Source organism: Sus scrofa, chromosome 18, assembly GCF_000003025.6.
Source record: "Sus scrofa isolate TJ Tabasco breed Duroc chromosome 18, Sscrofa11.1, whole genome shotgun sequence".
Taxonomy (NCBI): domain Eukaryota; kingdom Metazoa; phylum Chordata; class Mammalia; order Artiodactyla; family Suidae; genus Sus; species Sus scrofa.
This window is the reverse complement of record NC_010460.4, coordinates 55593250-55613193: the sequence shown is the minus strand read 5'-3', so window position 1 is coordinate 55613193 and position 19944 is coordinate 55593250. Positions and strand designations below refer to the sequence as shown.

Here is a 19944-nt window from a genome sequence, read left to right as displayed (position 1 = left end):
CTCTCTTGAACACCAGATGTCTGGGGCCTCGAAGAGATGCTGGAGGAGGTGTTGGGAGACGTTTGGTGGAAGGTCACTGCTGCTCAAAACCTTCACTAGGCGTGGAACGTGAGGACCAGAGGGAGCCCGAAGTGTCGCGGCCTGTGCGGGAGACCCTGGTGGTTTCGGGTGAAACTCAGAGGGTACCTTCCTTTGTGGCCAGGACATTCCGGGCACTGAGGGGCTGTGGGGACCATGCCTGTGGGCCTTTCTTGTCCTAGGAAATCTGGTTTACAAGGGGTTCGGTATGATCAGAGCCTGGTACTTCTCCTGCGGTGCAGACCTGGACTGTCTGGGGCCCTCTGGGCCTCAACCCCTCCTTCCTTGGCTCCCAGCCCCTTTCCTCCTCGGGGCCCAGCGCCCTGAACTCATCAGCCTCCCTTTGTCCCCCTTCCTTGATACCATCCTGAATCTCACTTTCCATCTGCCATAGTCTCTGGGAGTGGTCCCAGACTAACGCCACACAGAGGTGGCTGCTATAGACTCTGGAATCAAACGGATGTGGATTTAAACATGATAGCTGTGTGGCCTTGAACAAGCTGATTAACAGCCATGTCCTCATCTGTCAACCAGGGACAAGAAAGGTCCCATTGTTCTGAGGCTTCTTAACAAATGGAGTAAATACACAACAAAGGAGTTCCCTTGTGGGGTAGTGGGTTAAGGAGTCAGTGTTTTCACTGCAGCGACGCAGGTTGCTGCTGTGGCACAGGTTCAATCCCTGGCCCCGGGAACTTCCACATGTCGTAGGTGTGGTGGAAACACACACACACACAGTAAAGATGTTGGTACATCCTAAGATCTAAATAAAAGTTTGCTAAATGCATGATTAGCTTATGGCTAATGACAGCTTCGCTTAGTAAAGGCAGAAGTTCGGTAGGTTTTGGGCTAGGGGTGTATCTTAAAAGAATGAATCTCTGAGAAGGAAATTTCCCCAACAGCCAGAAGCAGAAAATTCCTTCGGTGTGAGGAAGTTCACATCAATCCACCCAGGCAATTACACTTGGTCTTGCAGTCAGAGTGGACAGGGGTCTAAATTCATCTTTCAGCCACACACCAGACTCTGCACGGTGTAAGAAAGACCCGCCTTCGAGGGTACCCAGTGTTCTCACAGTGCTTTTCCTCCGCTGCCCTCAACTTAACTAGAAAGCCAGGCTTTCAGCGGAAGTTGTCAGTTGCCACTGGCTGAGTGAGTTGTGCCCCGAAAGGAGTAATTGCCATTTTATCGAACACTTACTTTTGAAGGCTTTACACACATTACCCCATAGCTCCGACGTGTGCACCACTACGCTCGCTTTATAGTGAAGGGCTTGAGGCACAGAGAAGTTAAGTTGGCCCAGAGTCACACAGCAACCACACAGGAGAGCCAAGATTTGAACTCTGGTGTCTTGACTGCAAAGCCCATGTGTTTGACCATTTCACTGAATAACCCAAATAGTTATTGAAAAAAGGGAAGTCAGAGCCCCTTTCAAATTATTCTGTTTTACCTTCAGATTTTGGAATTTAAGACGTTAAGTCACAACGAGGGAGTTCCTGTTGTGGCAGAGCTGAAATGACTCCGACTAGTATCCACGAGGACGCAGGTTCAATCCCTGGCCTCGATCAGTGGGTTGAGGATCCGGCCTTACCGTGAGCTGGGGTGTAGGTCTCAGACACGGCTCAGATCCTGCATTGCTGTGGCTGGGGTGTAGGCCGGCGGCTGCAGCTTTGATTCAACCCCTAGCCTGGGAACCTCCATATGCTGTGGGTTCAGCCCTAAAAAGACCAAAGCAAACAAACAAACAAACAAAAAACCAGACACAATGAGGTGAAACAATATATTGAGCAGAACATGATCTGTGCCCTACGTTTGCCAAAATCACGAACATGGTAAGAGAATTAGAAAAAAGATTTCTCGAGGCAAGAAAGGCCTTAGCATCGTGGAGCCCGTGCTCGCAGCTGGACAAATGGATTCAGGGAGGAGCGGGTGGTCCAGGCCGGCGCTCATGCAGGAGCAGCGGGGGTCTGGCGCCCTGGGGGATGCCCATCACCCCCCGGACGCCGGTATTTATTAGGCATCTGCTGTGTGCAAAGCATTGTACCAGGCTCCATGGAGAAACACCAAGGGATCAGGGGACCCTCCGCTGCCTGGACAGCACTTAGAATCTGGTGGATGCTGCAGCCTGATTCTCAGGACTGAGCCTCTGGGGTCCGGAAGGCTGACGGAGACCCCTCGGCAGCGCTTGGGGCAGGGGAGCCGCACCACCATCTTCTCTGCCCTCCTTTCAGATGGGGAGCCTTAACCAGCCAGGTGTCTGTGGGGACCTTTCCTCAGGCAATGTTGTGGCGGCGCCTCAGATTAAGGGATCAGGGACAGAGGCCTCCAGGCCCTACTGTTGCCAGGGCAACAGTGAGTCAGGCCAAGGCCTCTCCTCCAGCTTTTTCTGGAAAGCGTTTCAGCCGCTGAAGCCTCTTACTGCTTCCCAGGCACCGTGGCAACTTCTAGATTTGAATGTTTAGGAAGTCCGTTCTGCATTTACCATGTCTGGTCAGGTCTCTTGGAATGAGTATTTTTAGTTAAAACATAATAGAATCTAACTCTTCTATTTCTATTTTCTACAAAAGTAACTCCAGACTAAAATAATGTTTCCAAGCTAGAAAAGAAAGGATGAAAGGGAGGGAGGGAGCGAGGGAGGGAAGAAGGGAGGAAGGAGGAAGAAAAGAGAAAAAGAAAAAATTTCAAGTAAACTGAGTACTACTGACAGTGAGTGACCTCACATGAAAACTTTCACCAGAAATCACCGCTTGTGGGGCGTTCCCGTCGTGGCGCAGCAGAAATGAATAAACAAATCCGAGGAGGAGCCATGAGGATGCAGGTTCCATCCCTGGCCTCACTCAGTGGGTTAAGGATCCGGTGTTGCCATGAGCTGTGGGGTAGGTTGCAGACGCGGCTGGGATCCTGCGTTGCTGTGGCTGTGGTGTAGGCCTGTGGCTACAGCTCCGATTCAACCCCTAGCCTGGGAAACTTCATATGCCGCAGGTGCAACCTTAAAAAGCAGAACAACAACAACAACAAAAAAAACCCCCAAAAAAACCAAAAAGAAACCCTACCTTGAGTTTATTAGGGATAATAATAATTATCACTACGGTTCATTGGGTCTTACCATGTTCCAGGCACTGCGCTAAGTAAAGATTTTCACTTCGTTTTCTCTTTTGACAACCTGTGAAATTGGTATTCATAGCCCCCTTTACAGATGAAGTTCAGAGCAGTTAAGCAATTAGTCCATGGTCACACAGCCAGAATTTAAATATAAGTATATAAGTGTGTGGGACCCAAAGCACATGCTGTTAATTGCAGTTGTAGCCTGCCTCCCAATTTCTTCAACATCGATCCCTAATAAAGAGGGCACAACAGGAGTTCCCTTGTGGCTCAGTGGGTTACAAACCTGACTAGTATCCATGGGGATGTGGGTTCAATCCCTGGCCTCCCTCAGTGGGTTAAGGATCCAGTGTTTCTTTGAGCTGCAGTGTAGGTCACAGATGCAGCCTGGATCCAACGTTGTCCCTTGTGGGGCCCTTAAAAGAAAAAAAAAAAAGGCAAAACAGTACTTTTTGTCAAACTGCAGCTCTGACTGTCTCATGGACACTGTGTGTAAGTTCTGGACCTGGCAGACAGGCCAGCCCAGCCAGGCAGCACTGGGACTGTGGCTGGCTCAGCTAACCAGGCAGAATCGAGGCAGGGCGCTAAGCTGGCCCCTACTCTCTGGTAGGGATTTTGGGAAGGGGCTATCTGTTAAGGCAAGAAGCTCCCTGTCTGCGTTTGTTTCCATGTTGTGACCTAAGAAGCCATTTGTTTAACTCAGAGAAGGAGTTGGCTGAAGAAGATTATCCTAAGGAAAATGCACCTGCTCCCCAATAAGACTGCTCCCCCCTGACTCCAATCCCAGACGCCTGCTGCCTCTGGGGTCTCACCTCTAGCAATGAAGGAAACTCTCTGCTTCTCTTTATGAAATAAACAGGAGTTCCCTGGTGGCCTGGCAGTTAAGGATCTGGGTGTTGTCACTTGCTGAGGCTTGGGTCACTGCTGTGGCTCGGTTTTATCCCTGGCCTGGGGAACTTGCGCACGCCACGGCCAAGGAAGAAGGCAGGGAGGAAGGGCGGGTTCTCAAAGTAACATGAGCATAACAAGATGTAAAGGCAGTAAATTGGTTTGCATAGCTGCCCCCTGAACAATTCAATTCCAACTAAAATTATTCATTTCCCACTTCACCTTATCCTGAATTAATCAACGCCTTTCTAAGCCAAAGGTATGTGACACATTTTGAGATAAATTTGGGAGAAAAATTAAATCTCCAATGTTTCAGAGTCAACATCCAAATAACAATGTCTAGGATATTTAAGTCAAACAGTAGACATATTGAGAAGAAATAGACACATTTTTCTTGCCCAGATCTGTGCCAGCTCTTCGGAGTCTTGGAACAAGCGTCGACTAAACGGCATACAAACATGCTTGGGTGTTCATTTTACCAGAAAGGATTAACTCACATTTTAGTATGTTATTGCCATGTAACTGAGTTTCAGAATTTAATTTAAAATCCTTCTTCCCCAAATGAAAATAGCGTTGATGTTGTTGTGGCTGTTTTTCTTATGGCAAGGAGAATGTCTGAGGTCCAAAGAATGAAACCTTATCTCAACTGAATGAGCCACTTCCTTCTCTTCTCCAAGAGAAGGCATCAAATCTTATCCATAAATGTACCAGGAGAAATTCACTTCACCCACCACCCAGTGCCAGGACTTTTAACCACCTTTCCCCCTGTGAAATTAAATGGATTTTGCTTGGAAGTGTCCATCCCTCTCTGTAGAAACCAAGTCTACAGTATTATATTTTAGAATCTCTTTCAGAGTCAGGACACAACATTTTCATCAAATGTATCATGATCGGCCAAATTTTCTGTGCTGCATCTGTCAGTGTTTCCAAGCTTTTAGCCCCAGAATCCCTTGTTTAAATAAAACCAGTTTCAAAAAAATAACAATTAAGAAAACCATTTTTATAAGCTAAATATGTAAAATAATTGGAGCCAGAGGACTGGGGTTGAGTGGGGAGGTAGCTGCTAAAGCCACCTGCTCAGCCCTTCCCGCCCTGAGGGCTGCCCTGAGGGGTCTACCAGGAGGAAGCTGCTTCAAACGCCCCCTTCCACCCCTGGGCAATCGTGCTGACCCTTAGGCTTTGCCTCGATTTTCCCAGTCTCAATCCGAACTCCCTGTCTCCCTATGTTTAATTTATCCACTTTTTTTTTTTTAATTTTTACGGCCACACCCACGGCTTATGGAGGTTCCCAGGCTAGGGGTCCATTTGGAGCTACAGCTGCCAGCCTACACCACAGCTACAGCAACACCGGATCCTTAACCCACTGAGCAAGACCAGGGATCAAACCAGCAACCTCATGGTTCCTAGTCGGGATTCGTTTCCGCTGCGCTATGAAGGGAACTCCCTCTCCACTTTTTTTTGATAGGGCACAGGATTTCTAAAGTTTATTTCTTCCTTTTAGAGTGTACCTGCATCTCTATTCTCTAACCTCTACCTTGGGAGGCAGATATTCATGGCGAGTCCCTGCAACTCACCAGTGAAATTCTAGCAAAGCTGACACTCACCAGGAATCCCTGGAAGGCAGAAAGAAATTGTGGCACAGATGTCCAGAAAAACCCTGCAAGGAACCCAGGAGTTATTTTTACACAAACACTTTCACTGTGAAGGCAAGGGACCATCACAGCCCCGAAGGACCCTTGACCACACAATCTGGCTGTGGGAGGCTTTGAGGGTCTCTTCCTCCTGCAGGCTTTCCTGGGCTCTGGGCCTGCCTGGCCGGGGCCCTGGGCAATATGTGTGTTTGATACTCTCAAGGGCAGGCTTCAGGTCATTTCCCTGCTTGCTTCAGCGTCTGGCACCGGGGTCTGGCCTGGGTAAGGTACTCAACTGTTCAGTGACCGGGGAATTAAGACACAGGTAAAAATATGCAGGAAAGAGACAGGAGTAAAAAACCCCAAATCTCTGTGCAGTTGGGATGCAGATGATTTTCTTCATTGAAGTTAATCCACCGAGTTCCCTTTTGGTGCAGCAGGTTAAGGATCTGGCCTTGTCACTGCAGTGGCTCAGGTCACTGCTGCCGCCTGGGTTTGATCCCTGGCCCAGAACTTCTACATGCTGCGGGCATGACAAAATAAAAGGAAGGAAGGGAGGAAGGAAGAGCTAATCCAAACCTTTTAAAGAATGCACAGAAAATGTATTTTATCATCCCCGCTGATAGTTCAGCTCCAATTCTAGGTAGAATTCCCAGGTCACAGGCAAATTCTCTTACCAGAGTTGCAGGGTGGCTGGGGTGATGACAGAAATCCTTCTGGGCTGCGCTGCCCTTTGAAGGAAGGCCACCCAGCTCCCGGATACGGAGTCCAAGGTAGGCAGGCAGGCAGCAGAGCTAGACTGCAGGGGGATGGAGCGGTTGGCTTCTCCCTGGCATCCAGAGCCCTCCCACCTTCCCGGGCTGGCTGAGCTCTCCGATTGATTGTCACTTCTCTGCACAAGACAGCAGCCCCTCGCCGCTTCCTCTCATTTTAAGTCGCCTTGCTCTGCTGCGCCTTCCTGCTCTCTAGAGCAGCAGCACATGGCACATCACGGAGGCGTCGGGGCCCCTGGGTAGAGCCCTATCCCAGTCCCAGGCCCCCAGCCCCTTGAAGGCTTCCCGGGGGACCCTCAGAGCCCGCCCAGGCTCCCAGGGGACAGCCGTGCCTGTCCTCAGCCTCCTTCGCCGGCCTCCCAACTCCATCTCTTCCTGAGGCATCGACTCCCTCAAACATCTGGGCGCCAGTTCGGACCCGGGAAGTAGGACCTACATCATCCGTCTCCCAGGCGCTCTGAAAGCGACGCTGTGCGGAGACGGAGGCAGGCCTTAAGCAAGCAAGCAAGCAAGCAAACGCCCCTATAGGTTTACATTTTAAAACTGCGTTTCCAGAGATTCCGACGTTCCCGTTTAAATAAATGTATACGTATTGCGGAAACTTAATTGTCAGCCCTCTGAACGTGCTTAGCTCCTCGCCAGACCCTCCGCTCGCCCTGCGGCCGGCCGAGCGCGCGCGGGCCGGCGGCGGGGCCGGGGCCTCGCTGGGGCGCCCGCGCCACGTGGGGCCGCGGCGGGCCGTGCTGCCCCCTGCCGGCCGGAGCCGGGAGCCCGGAGGCCGCCGCGCCGCTCTAGGAACGCGGGGCCTCTCGGTGGTGGCGGGGCGGCCGTCGCGCCGGGAAGCGGCTCTGCCCCCGGAGCCGGCGTCTGCGGCGCGCCGGGCTCCCGGCCGGGCGGCCCTGCCTCGCGCGCGGCCCAGAGGCGTCCTCGCGCGCCGAGACCAGCCCTTTGGGGCCGCAGCCGCTCTGCTTTGCCCGATTCGTCGTCCGCGGGCCTGGCCGGTGCCCCGAGCCTCGCGGGGCGCGTTCTTTGTGCAGATCCGGAGGCTGGGAGGCCGTGGGTGCGGAGGGGAGGCCGCGGGGCGGCTCCGCAGAGGAGCAACGAGGACACCCGCGAGCCGGGGGACCGGGCAGGCGGCCGCCGGCATTGACCCGAGCCGCAGCGAGCCGGCCCCTTTCCGCGCAGCGCTCCATTCACCCACGTTCTCAAGCTGGCGTCGGTTGAGCTGGTGGCAGATGTGTTTACACACGCGGAGGCGGGCCTGGAGATGCGCCGTGTCCATGGGCTGGACTTGTTTGTTTCTGCGTCCATGCTCAAACGTTTGGTTGTTTTCAAAAGATGGCATGGCCCTGTCAAAGGGGAGGCTTTTTCCCCCTTCTTTTTAGGGCCGCACCCGCGGCATATGGAAGTTCCGAGGCTGGGGGTCGAATGCGAGCTGCCGCTGCCCGCCTCCGCCACAGCCCCAGCAACATGGGATCCCAGCGTCTGCGACCTACACTGTAGCTCACTGGCAAGGCCGGATCCATAGCCCGCTGAGCGGGGCCAGGGATTGAACCTGCGTCCTCACGGTTACTAGTGGGGTTGTTACTGCTTAGCCACAAGGGGAACTGGGGCTCTTTAGCTGTTAAGACTCCCGTGCCTGTTGTCTCCAGAATGGCCACCGGTTTATCTTGTTCTCTGTGGGATGTGGGTCGGGTACCAGCAGGCAGAGTGGGCAGCTGGGAAGGTGGTCTCTGGCCGGATCGGTGGGGGCCGAGAATCACCTGGCGTTTAAGGGGCCAAACATGGTTCTGGTCTCTATCTCTTCTCCTAAGGACGGTGAATTAAGGACTCACCCCAATCCAGACTGACCTCATCTTAAACTATCTGCCATGACCCTACTTCCAAATAACGCCATACGCTGAGGTTCCTGGAAGGACATGGATTTGAGGGGACACTATTCACCCCACAACCTGCAGCTCCAGGGCCCTGGCCTCTCCTCTCTCCTGGCTCAGCCTCCACCCACCTTGCCCGGCACCTCTGGGCCACCCATCTCTGTCTCACGTCCCCTCCTTCGAAGGCGTTGTGGAAATGTTACTGCCTCCAGGGAGCCTCCCAAACCCCGAAGATGAGGGGCGACCTTCCCCTGTTTTATGGGCCAAAGACACATCACAAGTCCATCTGAAGAAGTGCCTGGGTCACAGCGTCACTCTCACCTGTGCCTCCTCTGCTGGAAAGCACCCCCATGATGGCAGGAAGCGGCAGGGTTGCGATAGGACGGACTAGAGGGGTCAGGGCCTGTGTCGAGTCCACTGCAGAGCCCATCAGGAAGGTCTCCGAGGTGGTGGCCCCCGGGCACAGGAGGAGACAGACCTGCGTTCAGTGCAGGCTCACACTTCACTCTGACCATGACTCATGAGGCCCTCTCTACGCTGCCCGCCCCGCGTCACTGACCTCTGCTCACACCTCTGTCCTGGGTGTCCCTTTGCACTGTTCCTGCTCCTCCATCCATCCTGCCAAGCCAGCTCCCACCTTAGGGCCTTGGCAGACTCTGCCCATGGCCTGGAGCGCCCTCCATCCAAATTTTTACGCAGGGGCTTCTTAGCTTTCCGACTTCAGCTGCAGTGTCACTTCCTTACGCCCCATCTCACCCCCGTGGTCTTCCATCACATCAACCTGCCCTAAGGTCCTCTAGTGTTTTCAGTATCTTGGGATGATTCTGTGCATTTGTTTGTTTTCCTGTGTGTCACCCTAACCTCTCAGAATATAAGCTCTAAGAGGACACAGACCTTATTTGTTTGCCTGTTCACTGCTGAGCCCTCAGTGCCAGACTAGAACCTGCTATACAGTGGGTGCTTCCTAGATGTTTGGTGAACGACTGAATGAAAGTTAACCCCTCCAATACTCTAATAAAATTTTTTTGTAAAAATAAAATATTCCTTCATTTGTACACCAAAAGAGAGAGAGAAAGCAAGAAAAGGAAGAAAGAAAGAGAGAGAGAAAGAAAAGGAAGAAAGAAAGAAAGAAAGAAAGAAAGAAAGAAAGAAAGAAAGAAAGAAAGAAAGAAAGAAAAGAAAGAAAGAAAGAAAAGAAAGACAGAAAGACAGAAAGAAAAGAAAAAAGAAAAGAAAAGAGGAAAGGAAGAAAGGGGGTAAACTCCTCCAGCCCCTGCTTTTTCATCTGCGAAATGAGGGTAACCTGAGCTGCTTCGTTGGAGGTATAATAATAATGCCTGCCTCAGAGGGAGGATTAAATGAGAAGAGGTACATGCCATGCCTCCAGCACAGTAAACACGGAATATATCTGAGCCATTGTCAATTAGCTTAGATTGACACACATCCTAATGTCGACGGGGATGAGAGGGCAGATGAGGCGGTAACTCTTACAGATCCTCAGCCACTCAACTCTGATCACCTTTCCCACAAAAGGATGGAAGAAGTATGGTGTTGAAACAGCCCCGGACTTGGACCAAAAGGTCTCGACATTGGGTCTCTTGGACACTTTCCAAGCTGTGTTTTCTTCTGCAAAATGAAAATAATTATTCCTATAAAAGCTTAAATGAGTTATATGTACGTTACAATGCGTATTTCCCCAATTAGTATTCCATTCATTCATTTTGTCTTAAAGCAATTATTTGTTAATTATATCATAGTAAATGGTATTACTTGCAATTATTATAAGGAATGTGTTTAAATTTGTAGTATTTGTTGTTTTTTCTGGCTTCGAAAGTAATACATCTTCTTGCAGAAAATTTGGAGAATATAGAATGTATGAAGAAGAGTTTTTTTTTTTAATTAAAATGTAGTTGATTTACAATGTGTTAGTTTCTGGTGTACAGCAACGTGGTTCAGTTATATATATATTTTTTATATATTCTTTTCAATTATGGTTTATTACAGGATATTGAAAATACTTCCCTTTGCTATAAGGTAGGACCTTCTTATTTATCTGTTTATATGTAGTAGTTGACGAACAAAGTTTAAAAATCAACCATAATTCCCCCTTTTACGCTGCCACACTTGGGGCATATGGAAGTGGGGTCAGATCCTTAACCCACTGAGAGATGCCAGAGATCAAACCCACATCCTCACAGCGACAACGACAGGTCCTTAACCCACTGGGCCACAACGGGAACTCTCCCAGCCCTACCTTTGTAGTCTCACCTTTATGGGCCCAACAGTGCAAACTGAAACTTGTCCCTGGGAGGCACAGTGACGCAGGCAGGTAAGTCTGCTTCCTGAAAGGCCATGGGGAGTAGCCACTTGACAGGGTCCCGGGAGTGGCTCAGAGGGGTTCAAGTCCCATTATTTTAACTAATCTGGTTTTATAATAATGCCGTTCTCCTCAAGAAAGAGTGTACCAATTCACAGTTCAAATTTATAGGACTAGTATGATAATCATTATTTTAATTTTTTCCTAATTCGCTAGGCAAAAAATGTTACAATGTTTTATTTTGCATGTCTTTGGTTTTACTAGGATTTGCCCTGATTCGCTGAGATGGAACACAGCTTTGATGGCCGAAGTGGGCCCTTTACATATTCAGGATATTTGTAATAGTTCGTCTGTTGTAAATGATGGGAGTATTTGCCCAGCTTGCTATTAACCTTCCAATTTTGTTCATATACCTAAACTCTAACGCGTATGTGGCCAACTCTATTGGTGTTTTCTGTTGAGGTTTCTTCCACAGAAAAGCCTCTTCTGCTGCTCAGAAAAAAATGTATATCTGCATATGTAGGACCAAATCACTTGGCTGTACACCTGAAACGAACACAACATTGTAAATCAGCCATACTCCAATAAAATATTTTCAATAGATACTCGTTTGTATTCATGTTTGTCTGTGGTTTTTTTTTTTTTTTTGTCTTTTTGCTATTTCTTGGGCCGCTCCCGCGGCATATGGAGGTTCTCAGGCTAGGGGGTCCAATTGGAGCTGTAGCCACCGGCCTACACCAGAGCCACAGCAACGCGGGATCCGAGCCGCGTCTGCAACCTATACCACAGCTCACAGCAACGCCAGATCCTTAACCCACTGAGCAAGGCCAGGGATGGAACCTGCAACCTCATGGTTCCTAGTCGGGTTCCTTAACCACTGCGCCACGACGGGAACTCCTCATGTTTGATTTTGCTACACACAATGCCTAATCTACTTGGACTGTATCTTGAGATACAGAAAGAAGATTCCTTGCTACTTTAATTATTTTTCCCTAATAGCCAACTAAATTCTCCCAACATAATTTACCGAAATAACCTTCCCTTTCCCCTATGAATTCGTGACTGCTCAGCTCTTGGCACTAAACCACTGTGGTTAAAGAGTTTCCATGTGGCTTAGTGGGTTAAGTACCCAGTGTTTTCACTGCAGTGGCTTGGGTGGCTGCTACAGTGCGGGTTTGATCACTGGCCAAGGAACTTAGGAGTGAAATTTTAAGGAAACACACTGTGCTTAAGCGTGTGGGCTCTAGCACCAGGCTGCCTAGTATTTGCAGCTTGTGAAGCTGCACTTGGCCTATCACGATTACTAATAGTATCAAACACATATAGTACCGATTATGTCCAAATCTTAAACCTCCTACAATGCTAAAAATTATTATCCCAACAACAATACCACTCCCCGGTTTGCAGCCCGGCTGACAAATCATTTCTCCCTGGATGGCTTGCTTAGCGTCCTGGCACTTGGGGTTCCTCAGCTGCGCAAAAGCACTGGCAATGATCTTTCTTTTTTTTTTTAGGGCCGCACAGGCGGCACTTGGAGGTTCCCAGGCTAGAGGTCCAATTGGAGCTGCAGCTGCCGGTGCAGGATCCAAGCCGCATCTGAGGCCTATACCAACGCAACAGCAGATCCCACAGAGCGAGGCCAGAGATCAAACCTGCAACCGTCTACGGTTCCTTGTCGGACTCGTTCCAGCTGCAACATGGGAACTCGTCACTGTCTATTAAGCTTTTGCACTAGCTGTTTCCCCAGGCCTGGGTGCCAGGTATCCTGCCCTCACTCTGCCCTGGAGGATGTTGGAATCCTTACAGTGGAAAAGTCCTCCGGTGTCGCTCCTGTTATTTTCACAGTTTTCTTGGCTTCCGTTACCTATTTTAGTTTTGGAAATAATCGATCTACCTTTTAACTAGGCCTGAGCTTCTGTGCACATCTCAGGGCAAGAGTGTGGAAGGGCCACGGCCGATGGAGGTGAAGGACTGGCCGAGGCCGGGACGGATAGGAGAGCAGAGCCCCGAGAGGCATCAGGGTGGCGGGAAGAGGACAGAGGGTGGGGAGTGAGCTAGAAGGACAGAGGACGGAAACGGGCAGTTGGAGCAGAACCAGCGAGGCCACCGGACCGCGCTTGGTGAGGTGCGAGGGCTCCCGCCCGCCAGCGTTTTCTCCGGGTAAAGCGAAGGGCCCGGAAACTGCCACCTCCCGACTGTGGGCGGAAGATTGTGACCAAACCCATCGCCCTGCCAAACAGGTTGGAATTCAGAGCAGGAAGCAGGCACGGAAGCCCAGGCAGAGGCTGTGGGGGAAGAGCAAGGTCAGGGTGTGGCTAGAAAGGTGTTAGTGAGGAAAGCCTAGCAGCCTAGGGGGTATAGCTCAGCGGTAGAGCATTTGACTGCAGATCAAGAGGTCCCCGGTTCAAATCCGGGTACCCCCTGCTGGTTGTCTCTTTTGGAGCGTCCGGGCCTTAGCCGCTCTGAGGATGTGATTTCAGGAGGCCCGCAAGAGAAGGATTTTCATTGGTTGCCCCACTCTACCGAAGAGGAAACTGCCCTGGCCATAACGCCATACAGTCTGGGGATAGTGGGTCTGACAGGAGTTCCCTGGCGGCCTAGCAGTTAAGGATCTGCTGTGGTCAGGTCTGATTCCTGGCCTGGGAACTTCCACAGGCCTAGGGCACCGCGAGAAAAAGAAAGAGAGAGGTCAGGAACTCAAAAATCAGAGCCAGAGAGGAACAGCAAGGCCCCTCTGCTTGGCCAGCGGAGACAGAGCCTGGGCGAAGATTTGCTCCCCCCAGAAACAGAACTCATGTTTACACCTACCAGCAGCCACGTTAAATATTTAAATTAAAAATGGGAGATGGGGGCCGGTAAAAGTACAAACTTCCCTCTGGGTCTTAAAGTCCTCAGCAGAAGGGGGAAAACGTAACTGCGGAAGGGATGGATGTTAACCAGACCTATTGCCGTGATCCTTTCTCAGTACGTGCGCATGTCAAACCATTATGGTGTCAGCATCTTTAACACAAGATTGTACGTCAGTTATATCTTATGAAAAATGAGAAAATGCTTTAATAAAAATAAAAAGACATCAGGGAGGAGTTCAGCAGAAACGAATCTGACTAGCATCCATGAGGATGCAGGTTCGATCCCTGGCCTCGCTCAGTGGGTTAAGGATCCAGTGTTGCCGTGAGCTGTGGTGTAGGTCCCAGATGTGGCTCGGATCCTGCGTTGCTGTGGCTGTGGTGTAGGCCAGTGGCTGCAACTCCGATTTAACCCCTAGGCTGGAAACTTCCATATGCCATGGGTGTGGCCCTAAAAAAGACATTGCTGAAACTAATTTCCAAATTTTTAAACCCAATATATCCAAAACATTATCATTTTGACATGGGATCAATATGAAAATTGATAAACGGGCTGCTTGTTGGGACCCATCTAGCAGTGCGAGTTTCCTCTAAGGCACCTGTCCATCCAGACCAGCTGGCATGACACTGTGATTTTCGATGGCTGCCTGCAGTTTTAAGGAAACGGGGAGGGGGTGCTGGTGGGACTGGCCAGGGTCCAGGGAGCCTCCTCTTGCTCCCCAGAGTGTGGCAAAGGGAAAGAGCCCCTGAGAGGAGTCAGATATCAGGATTCCAGTCTCAATGTTGACATAACCCCACCTTTCTCATCAGCACGCAGGGCATTAGCCTGGAGCCAGGAAGGCACAGCCACTTTCAGTTGACTCTTCTCTGCAGAACAAATTTTTTTTTTTTTTTAAACCCACAGCTTGTGGAAGTTCCCGTCAAACCTATGCTACAGCAGTGGCAATGCCAGATCCTTAACCTGCTGAGCCACCAGGGAACTCCCAGAGTCTGTGTAATGACAATACTTTCAGTACAGGTGCTGAGGTAACTGGTAAGCTCAGAGCAAAGTGTGCTAATTGAAAAGTACTTTTGGTTGTAATTTTTATTTTGTATTGCAATATGTAAACATTTTAGCCACACAATTTTCACAGGTATCATCTTTTTGCTTCCATTCAATGTACATTTCTTTGTTTGGGGTCTTTTTGCTTTTCGTTTTGGGGCTTATCTGCCACATACGGAAGTTACTGGGCCAGGGATTGAATCTGAGCCACAGCTGTAATGCCAGATCCTTAACCCACCATGCCACAGCAGGAACTCCCCAAGCACATTTCTAAAATAAATACAAATATGGAGTTCCCTTGTGGTGCAGTGGCTTGAGGATCTGCATTGTCACTGTAGTGGCCTGGGTCATTTTTGCGGGCATGGGTTTGATCCCTTGCCCAGGAACTTCCACATGCCCTAGGTATAGCCAAAAAATAATAATGATAATTAATATACAAAATAAATACCAATTAAAAAAGGAGACAAAGTACATTTCTTCCACAAAAATATTTACAAGACAAAGCTCTTGAACCAAGTATGATTCTTTGGAATATTTCACCAAATTTAGATGCTGAAAAATCATAAGCTTTGAAAATGTCATTCGCTTCAGGTAGAGAATGTAAATTTATCCAATTTAAACGAGGTGCTCCAGCCAAAGATTCTCCTGAGACACCGCAAGAGCAATTTTAGAATTTCAGAAATAAATCTTGCATATCATGTGAACCTTCATTATTTAATTTGTTCAGTTTCTCTCTTGCTTTTGCAAGATTATATTTCAGTGTCTTTCTGTTTGCAGATTTTGTTCATTTATTGCAACTCCCTAAAGCTTCAAAAGCTGACTTTGGGGGCCTACCACTTGTGGAAAACTTTGGTTAAAGATTTCCAGTAGATTTGTGCAAAACACGACAATAATTTTTGGTGCTCATTTTTACACAAAAAAAAGTTGAATACCAGTATCGCTGTAGGACACTTAGATTAATTCATGAAGTAGTTATTCAAAGGCTCAAATGTCTCTAAAATCTTACTGGTCCTGGGGACAGACATGTCTAAGAGACTGCGTGGGTAAACCTACACATTAGTTCTTTTTTTGGCCGTACCTGCAGCATATGGAAGTTCCCAGGCTACGGGGAAGCTGTAGCCATGGTCTACACCACAGCCACTGAAAGGTCAGATCCTTAACTCCCTGATCCAGGCCAGGAATTGAGTCTGCATCCTCACAGAGACAACAGAGGGTCCCTAACTCACTAAGCCACAATGGGAACTCCTCCAAAATAGTCCAATTCCATAGCTATTTGTATTTTCTTATACATACTGCCATGATGAAATACCTTCTTGCTTTTTCTTGTATGTTTTTTCTTTTTTTTTTGGCTGCACTTGGGGCATGCTGAGGTTCCAGGGCCAGGGACTGAACCCGCACCACAGCAGTGACCTGAGCCACAGCAGCGACAAGGCCAGATCCTTAACACACCGAGCCAACCAAGGAACTCCATGTTTTCTTGTATTCATTCAACTCTGTCAAAAAATTATTTATTTTTAAAAGAACTTTTAAAAAACCAATTCAGCTTTTCTCTGAGCTGGTAGAATCTCACAGTTTGCCAACCACATTTCTGCTTCGTTGGCTTAGAATGTACCGAAGACTTCCTTGCTAAGAGCATTGCTTTTATCACAATGCTGGGCTCCAGACGTTGCATTCTTATATTATTACTGCAAAAACAAAGACTTCTGTCTTTGACTGCATTTTTAAATGGAGTTTAGAAGCATTCACAAGCTGTCAGGTGTTTCATCTTGGACAAAATGAACTCCCAAAGCTTCACTTGGAATCCATGAACCGGATGCCAGGACAACAGACCTGAAAGCGAGACCCTCCCCAGGGACAAACTTTCGTGGCCCTAGTTAACCAGACTGTGCAGTTCCTCAGCTTACCAGCTCCTCCTGTTCCTGAGATGGGGGTTCTCCTGGGAAAGGCTCCTCCCGCTGGCTGGTGGAGAGGTTGGACCACAGTCCAACCTGTGGGAAGGAGAAAGTGAAGGCAGGGCGGGGTGTTTGTGGGGAGGCCTGAGGTCCTAGATTCTGGAGCAGAATCAGAACCTTTAGGGTCTGGTTCTGACCCCCGTGGGCAGCCCGGACGTGCCCAGGCATGAAGCGGACGGCAGATCAATGTTTTTCAATGGTGCTTGAGTTCGCCTGAGAATCTTTCAAAGTTTCTATTCATATATATATGTATATATATTTGGCTGCACCTGCAGCATGTGAAAGTTCTGGGGTCAGGGATCAAATCCAAGCCTCAGCTTCAACGTGTACCACAGCTTGGGCAATGATGGACCTTTTTTTTTTTTTTGCCTTTTCTATGCCACTCCCTCAGCATATGGAGGTTCCCAGGCTAGGGGTCCAATCGGAGCTGTAGCTGCCGGCCTACACCACAGCCACAGCCACAGCAACGCAGGATCCGAGCCACATCTGGGACCTACACCCAGCTCATGGGAACACTGGATCCTTAACCCACTGAGCAAGGCCAGGGATCGAACCCGCAACCTCATGGTTCCTAGTCGGATTCGTTAACCCCTGAGCCATGACGGGAACTCCCATGCTGGATGTTTTAAGCAAGTGCGCCTGGCCCGGGATTAAATTCATGCCTCTACAGTGACCCAAGGGGCTGCAGTCAGAGTCTTAACCCACAGCACCACAGTGGGAACTCCCTCATATTTTAATAACAAACTTAACTGTTTAAAGATTGGCATCCTATGGCTGGTTTGCATGGCCTCCTATCATCTAGATACCAGTGCCGGCGTGTGCCCGTGTTTATGATCACGTTGGCACCGCCTGGGCTGTAATAGCTGTAATGACAGAGGAAGAGAGGCTAACGTCGTTTTTTGGGTTTTTTTCCTGCACCCACAGCATGCGGAACTTCCCAGGTCAGGGAACCCATGTCACAGCAGTGATCCAAGCCACAAGAGTGACAATGCTGCATCCTTAACTCACTGAGCCGCCAGGGAACTCCCAGAGGCTGACTTCAAAGGCAGCTTTTTTTTTTTTTTTTGGCTTTTTAGGGTCGCACTTGAGGCATATGGAGGTTCCTAGGCTAGGGGTCAAATGGGAGCTGCATCTGCCAGCCACAGCCACAACCACAGCAACCCCAGATCTGAGCCACATCTGTGATTTACACCACAGCTCAAGGCATCGCTGGATCCTTAACCCACTGAGCAAGGCCAGGGATCGAACCTGCATCCTCATGGACACTAGTTGGATAAGTTCCCGCTGCGCCATGATGGGAACTCCGAAAGCAGCTCTTTTGCTCCTTTCCTGTTTGCCCATTTCTGTTCCCCTCTAACCTTAATAGAACCTGATTATAGGAATGAGATCACTAGGCAGTTGGCCCTAACTCCTGACTCACACTCTCCTGAACGCACGCCCCGCCTTGTCTAATCCGTTCTTTCCCTAGATTCAGCGACGTAAGAAGGAAGAATTAAGCAGTTCAAGGACGGCCAGCTTGCTACCCCCAAGAGCCCCTTAGCAATTCTGCAGGCAGAACCCCCAGGGGAGAGCCCCTGCGGAGAGAGCCAGCCAGTCTGCCCGGAGGATGCAGGGGAGGTCTGGAGCAGGATGCAGAGCCCAGCCCCCTGCCTCTGCGAGTCACCCAGGTTCTTCCCCCTTTTCTCCCTTTAAAAGCCGTCGGGGCTGAGCAGGGTCTCCCGAGTTCTTCCAGGACCAGAGTCCACCTTCTTCTCCCAGACTGTCGGCTTTCCTGACGAAAGCACCTTTCTTTCTACCGACACCTGCCTCTCCCTTGTTGGCTTTGTGCATCGAGCCGCTGAACCTTAGCACCTCGGGATGCGAAGGAGCCACACCTGCAGCCTGCGTGGCAGCTCGGGGCCAGGCCGAGCAAGGCCGGTTCAGCCACAGTGAACTGAGTTCAGCCCCCCAGAGGCGGACTTGGGCGGCGGGAGGCCGCTGCCGGGCGTGGTGGCCGTTTCAGAGAGGAGTTGAAAGGGATAGCTGGGACTTCAGGCAGGAGCAGCCTCCCAAGCGAATAGCAAAGAACCTCATCTGGCAAGACATTTCCATCGGAATTGCTATGCACTTGAACGTTGTTGGGCTTGTGATTTCGTTTGTATTGATTTCGAGAATGGTTTTGTCTTATTAGTGTCGAGAGCTCCAAGTAGGAAGCATTTATATCCAGGTATGTTTACATATTTGGATACAGAGAGAAGCACCGCAATAAACTAAAGCTCAGTTAACCCGGGGCGCTGAGAGAACACGTTCACTTTCCAAGGTGTGCTCACACCTGGAGGCCAGTAGGGCGGTCGCGTGGCGGCTGGGTGACAGGGATGGAAGGGAGCCTTGACTCTTCTCTGAATGCTGCTTTGTACGTTTTCAAGTCTGTGACACATGATTGCGTCAACTCGCCCAAAGCTAGTTCAGTCACACGTTTAGGAAGTCTCGGTTCAAGCACTGTGACTTCCAGAGGCCTCGGTGGGTCCTCGGGAGGTGCTGGGTTGGGTCCACGCCCCAAGAGCCCCATTATAAAAGGGGGGAGAGCTGGAGTTCCCCATGTGGCTCAGTGGTAATGACCTGACTAGTATCCATGAGGAATCGGGTTCGATCCCTGGCCCCGCTCTGTGGGTTAAGGATCCCTCATTCCTGTGGCTGTGGCGAAGGCCAGCAGCTGCAGCTCCAATTCAACCCCTCGCCTGGGACCCTCCATAGACCTCGGCCTTAAAGAGACAAAAAAAAGAAGGCGGGGGGAGAGTTTCCAGGGAAGTGGGGTGAGGACGGCTGGGGTTGCAGAGCGGGGAGAAGGCAGAGGCAGAGGGTGCTGGGATCCAACCTCAAAGGGCAGCTGAATTGAGGCAGGATGGTAAAGATTTTTAGGGCCACACCCTCAGCATATGGAGGTTCCCAGGCTAGGGGTCGAATCAGAGCTGCAGCTGCCAGCCTCAACCACAGCCACAACCACTCTGGGTTGGAAGGAGCCACAGCTACAACCTACACCGCAGCTTGCAGCCATGCTGAGGGAGGCCAGGGAACCAACCCACATCCTCATGGTCACTGTGTCAGGTTTTTTAATCCACTGACCCACAGCGGTGACTCCCAAGTGTCAGTCTTTTAACTCTTGATTCTGTCACTTACGCTTTGTGTTCCCTGTGTCACTGTCACACATGTGGCAGGTGGCAGAGTGGTGCACGTGGCATCATCACAAATAATTTCTAAAAGTATACACAGGAAATGAAGGTCACAAAGCCACATTATAAGCACCCAATCAACATCAGGTCTTAAAATTATCACAGGTGTCCTGGGTGTGACCAACAAAGGGAGAAGTTCTGAGGATACGAGGAGTTACACCAGCAGGGGGTATAGCTCAGTGGTAGAGCATTTGACTGCAGATCAAGAGGTCCCCAGTTCAAGTCTGGGTGCCCCCT

At 49.9% G+C, this 19944-nt stretch overlaps 1 long non-coding RNA gene and 2 other non-coding genes across 3 annotated transcripts; 2 read left to right on the top strand and 1 right to left on the bottom strand.

Annotated features, from left to right (window-relative positions):
* LOC102160792 lies at positions 1774-7168 on the bottom strand. Its single transcript, XR_002340270.1, has 3 exons — positions 7002-7168; positions 6372-6493; positions 1774-3591 (listed from the first exon to the last, which is right to left on the bottom strand). It is a non-coding gene; the product is annotated as an uncharacterized LOC102160792 (long non-coding RNA).
* On the top strand, positions 13010-13081 carry TRNAC-GCA. Its single transcript has one exon. It is a non-coding gene; the product is annotated as a tRNA-Cys (tRNA).
* On the top strand, positions 19873-19944 carry TRNAC-GCA. Its single transcript has one exon. It is a non-coding gene; the product is annotated as a tRNA-Cys (tRNA).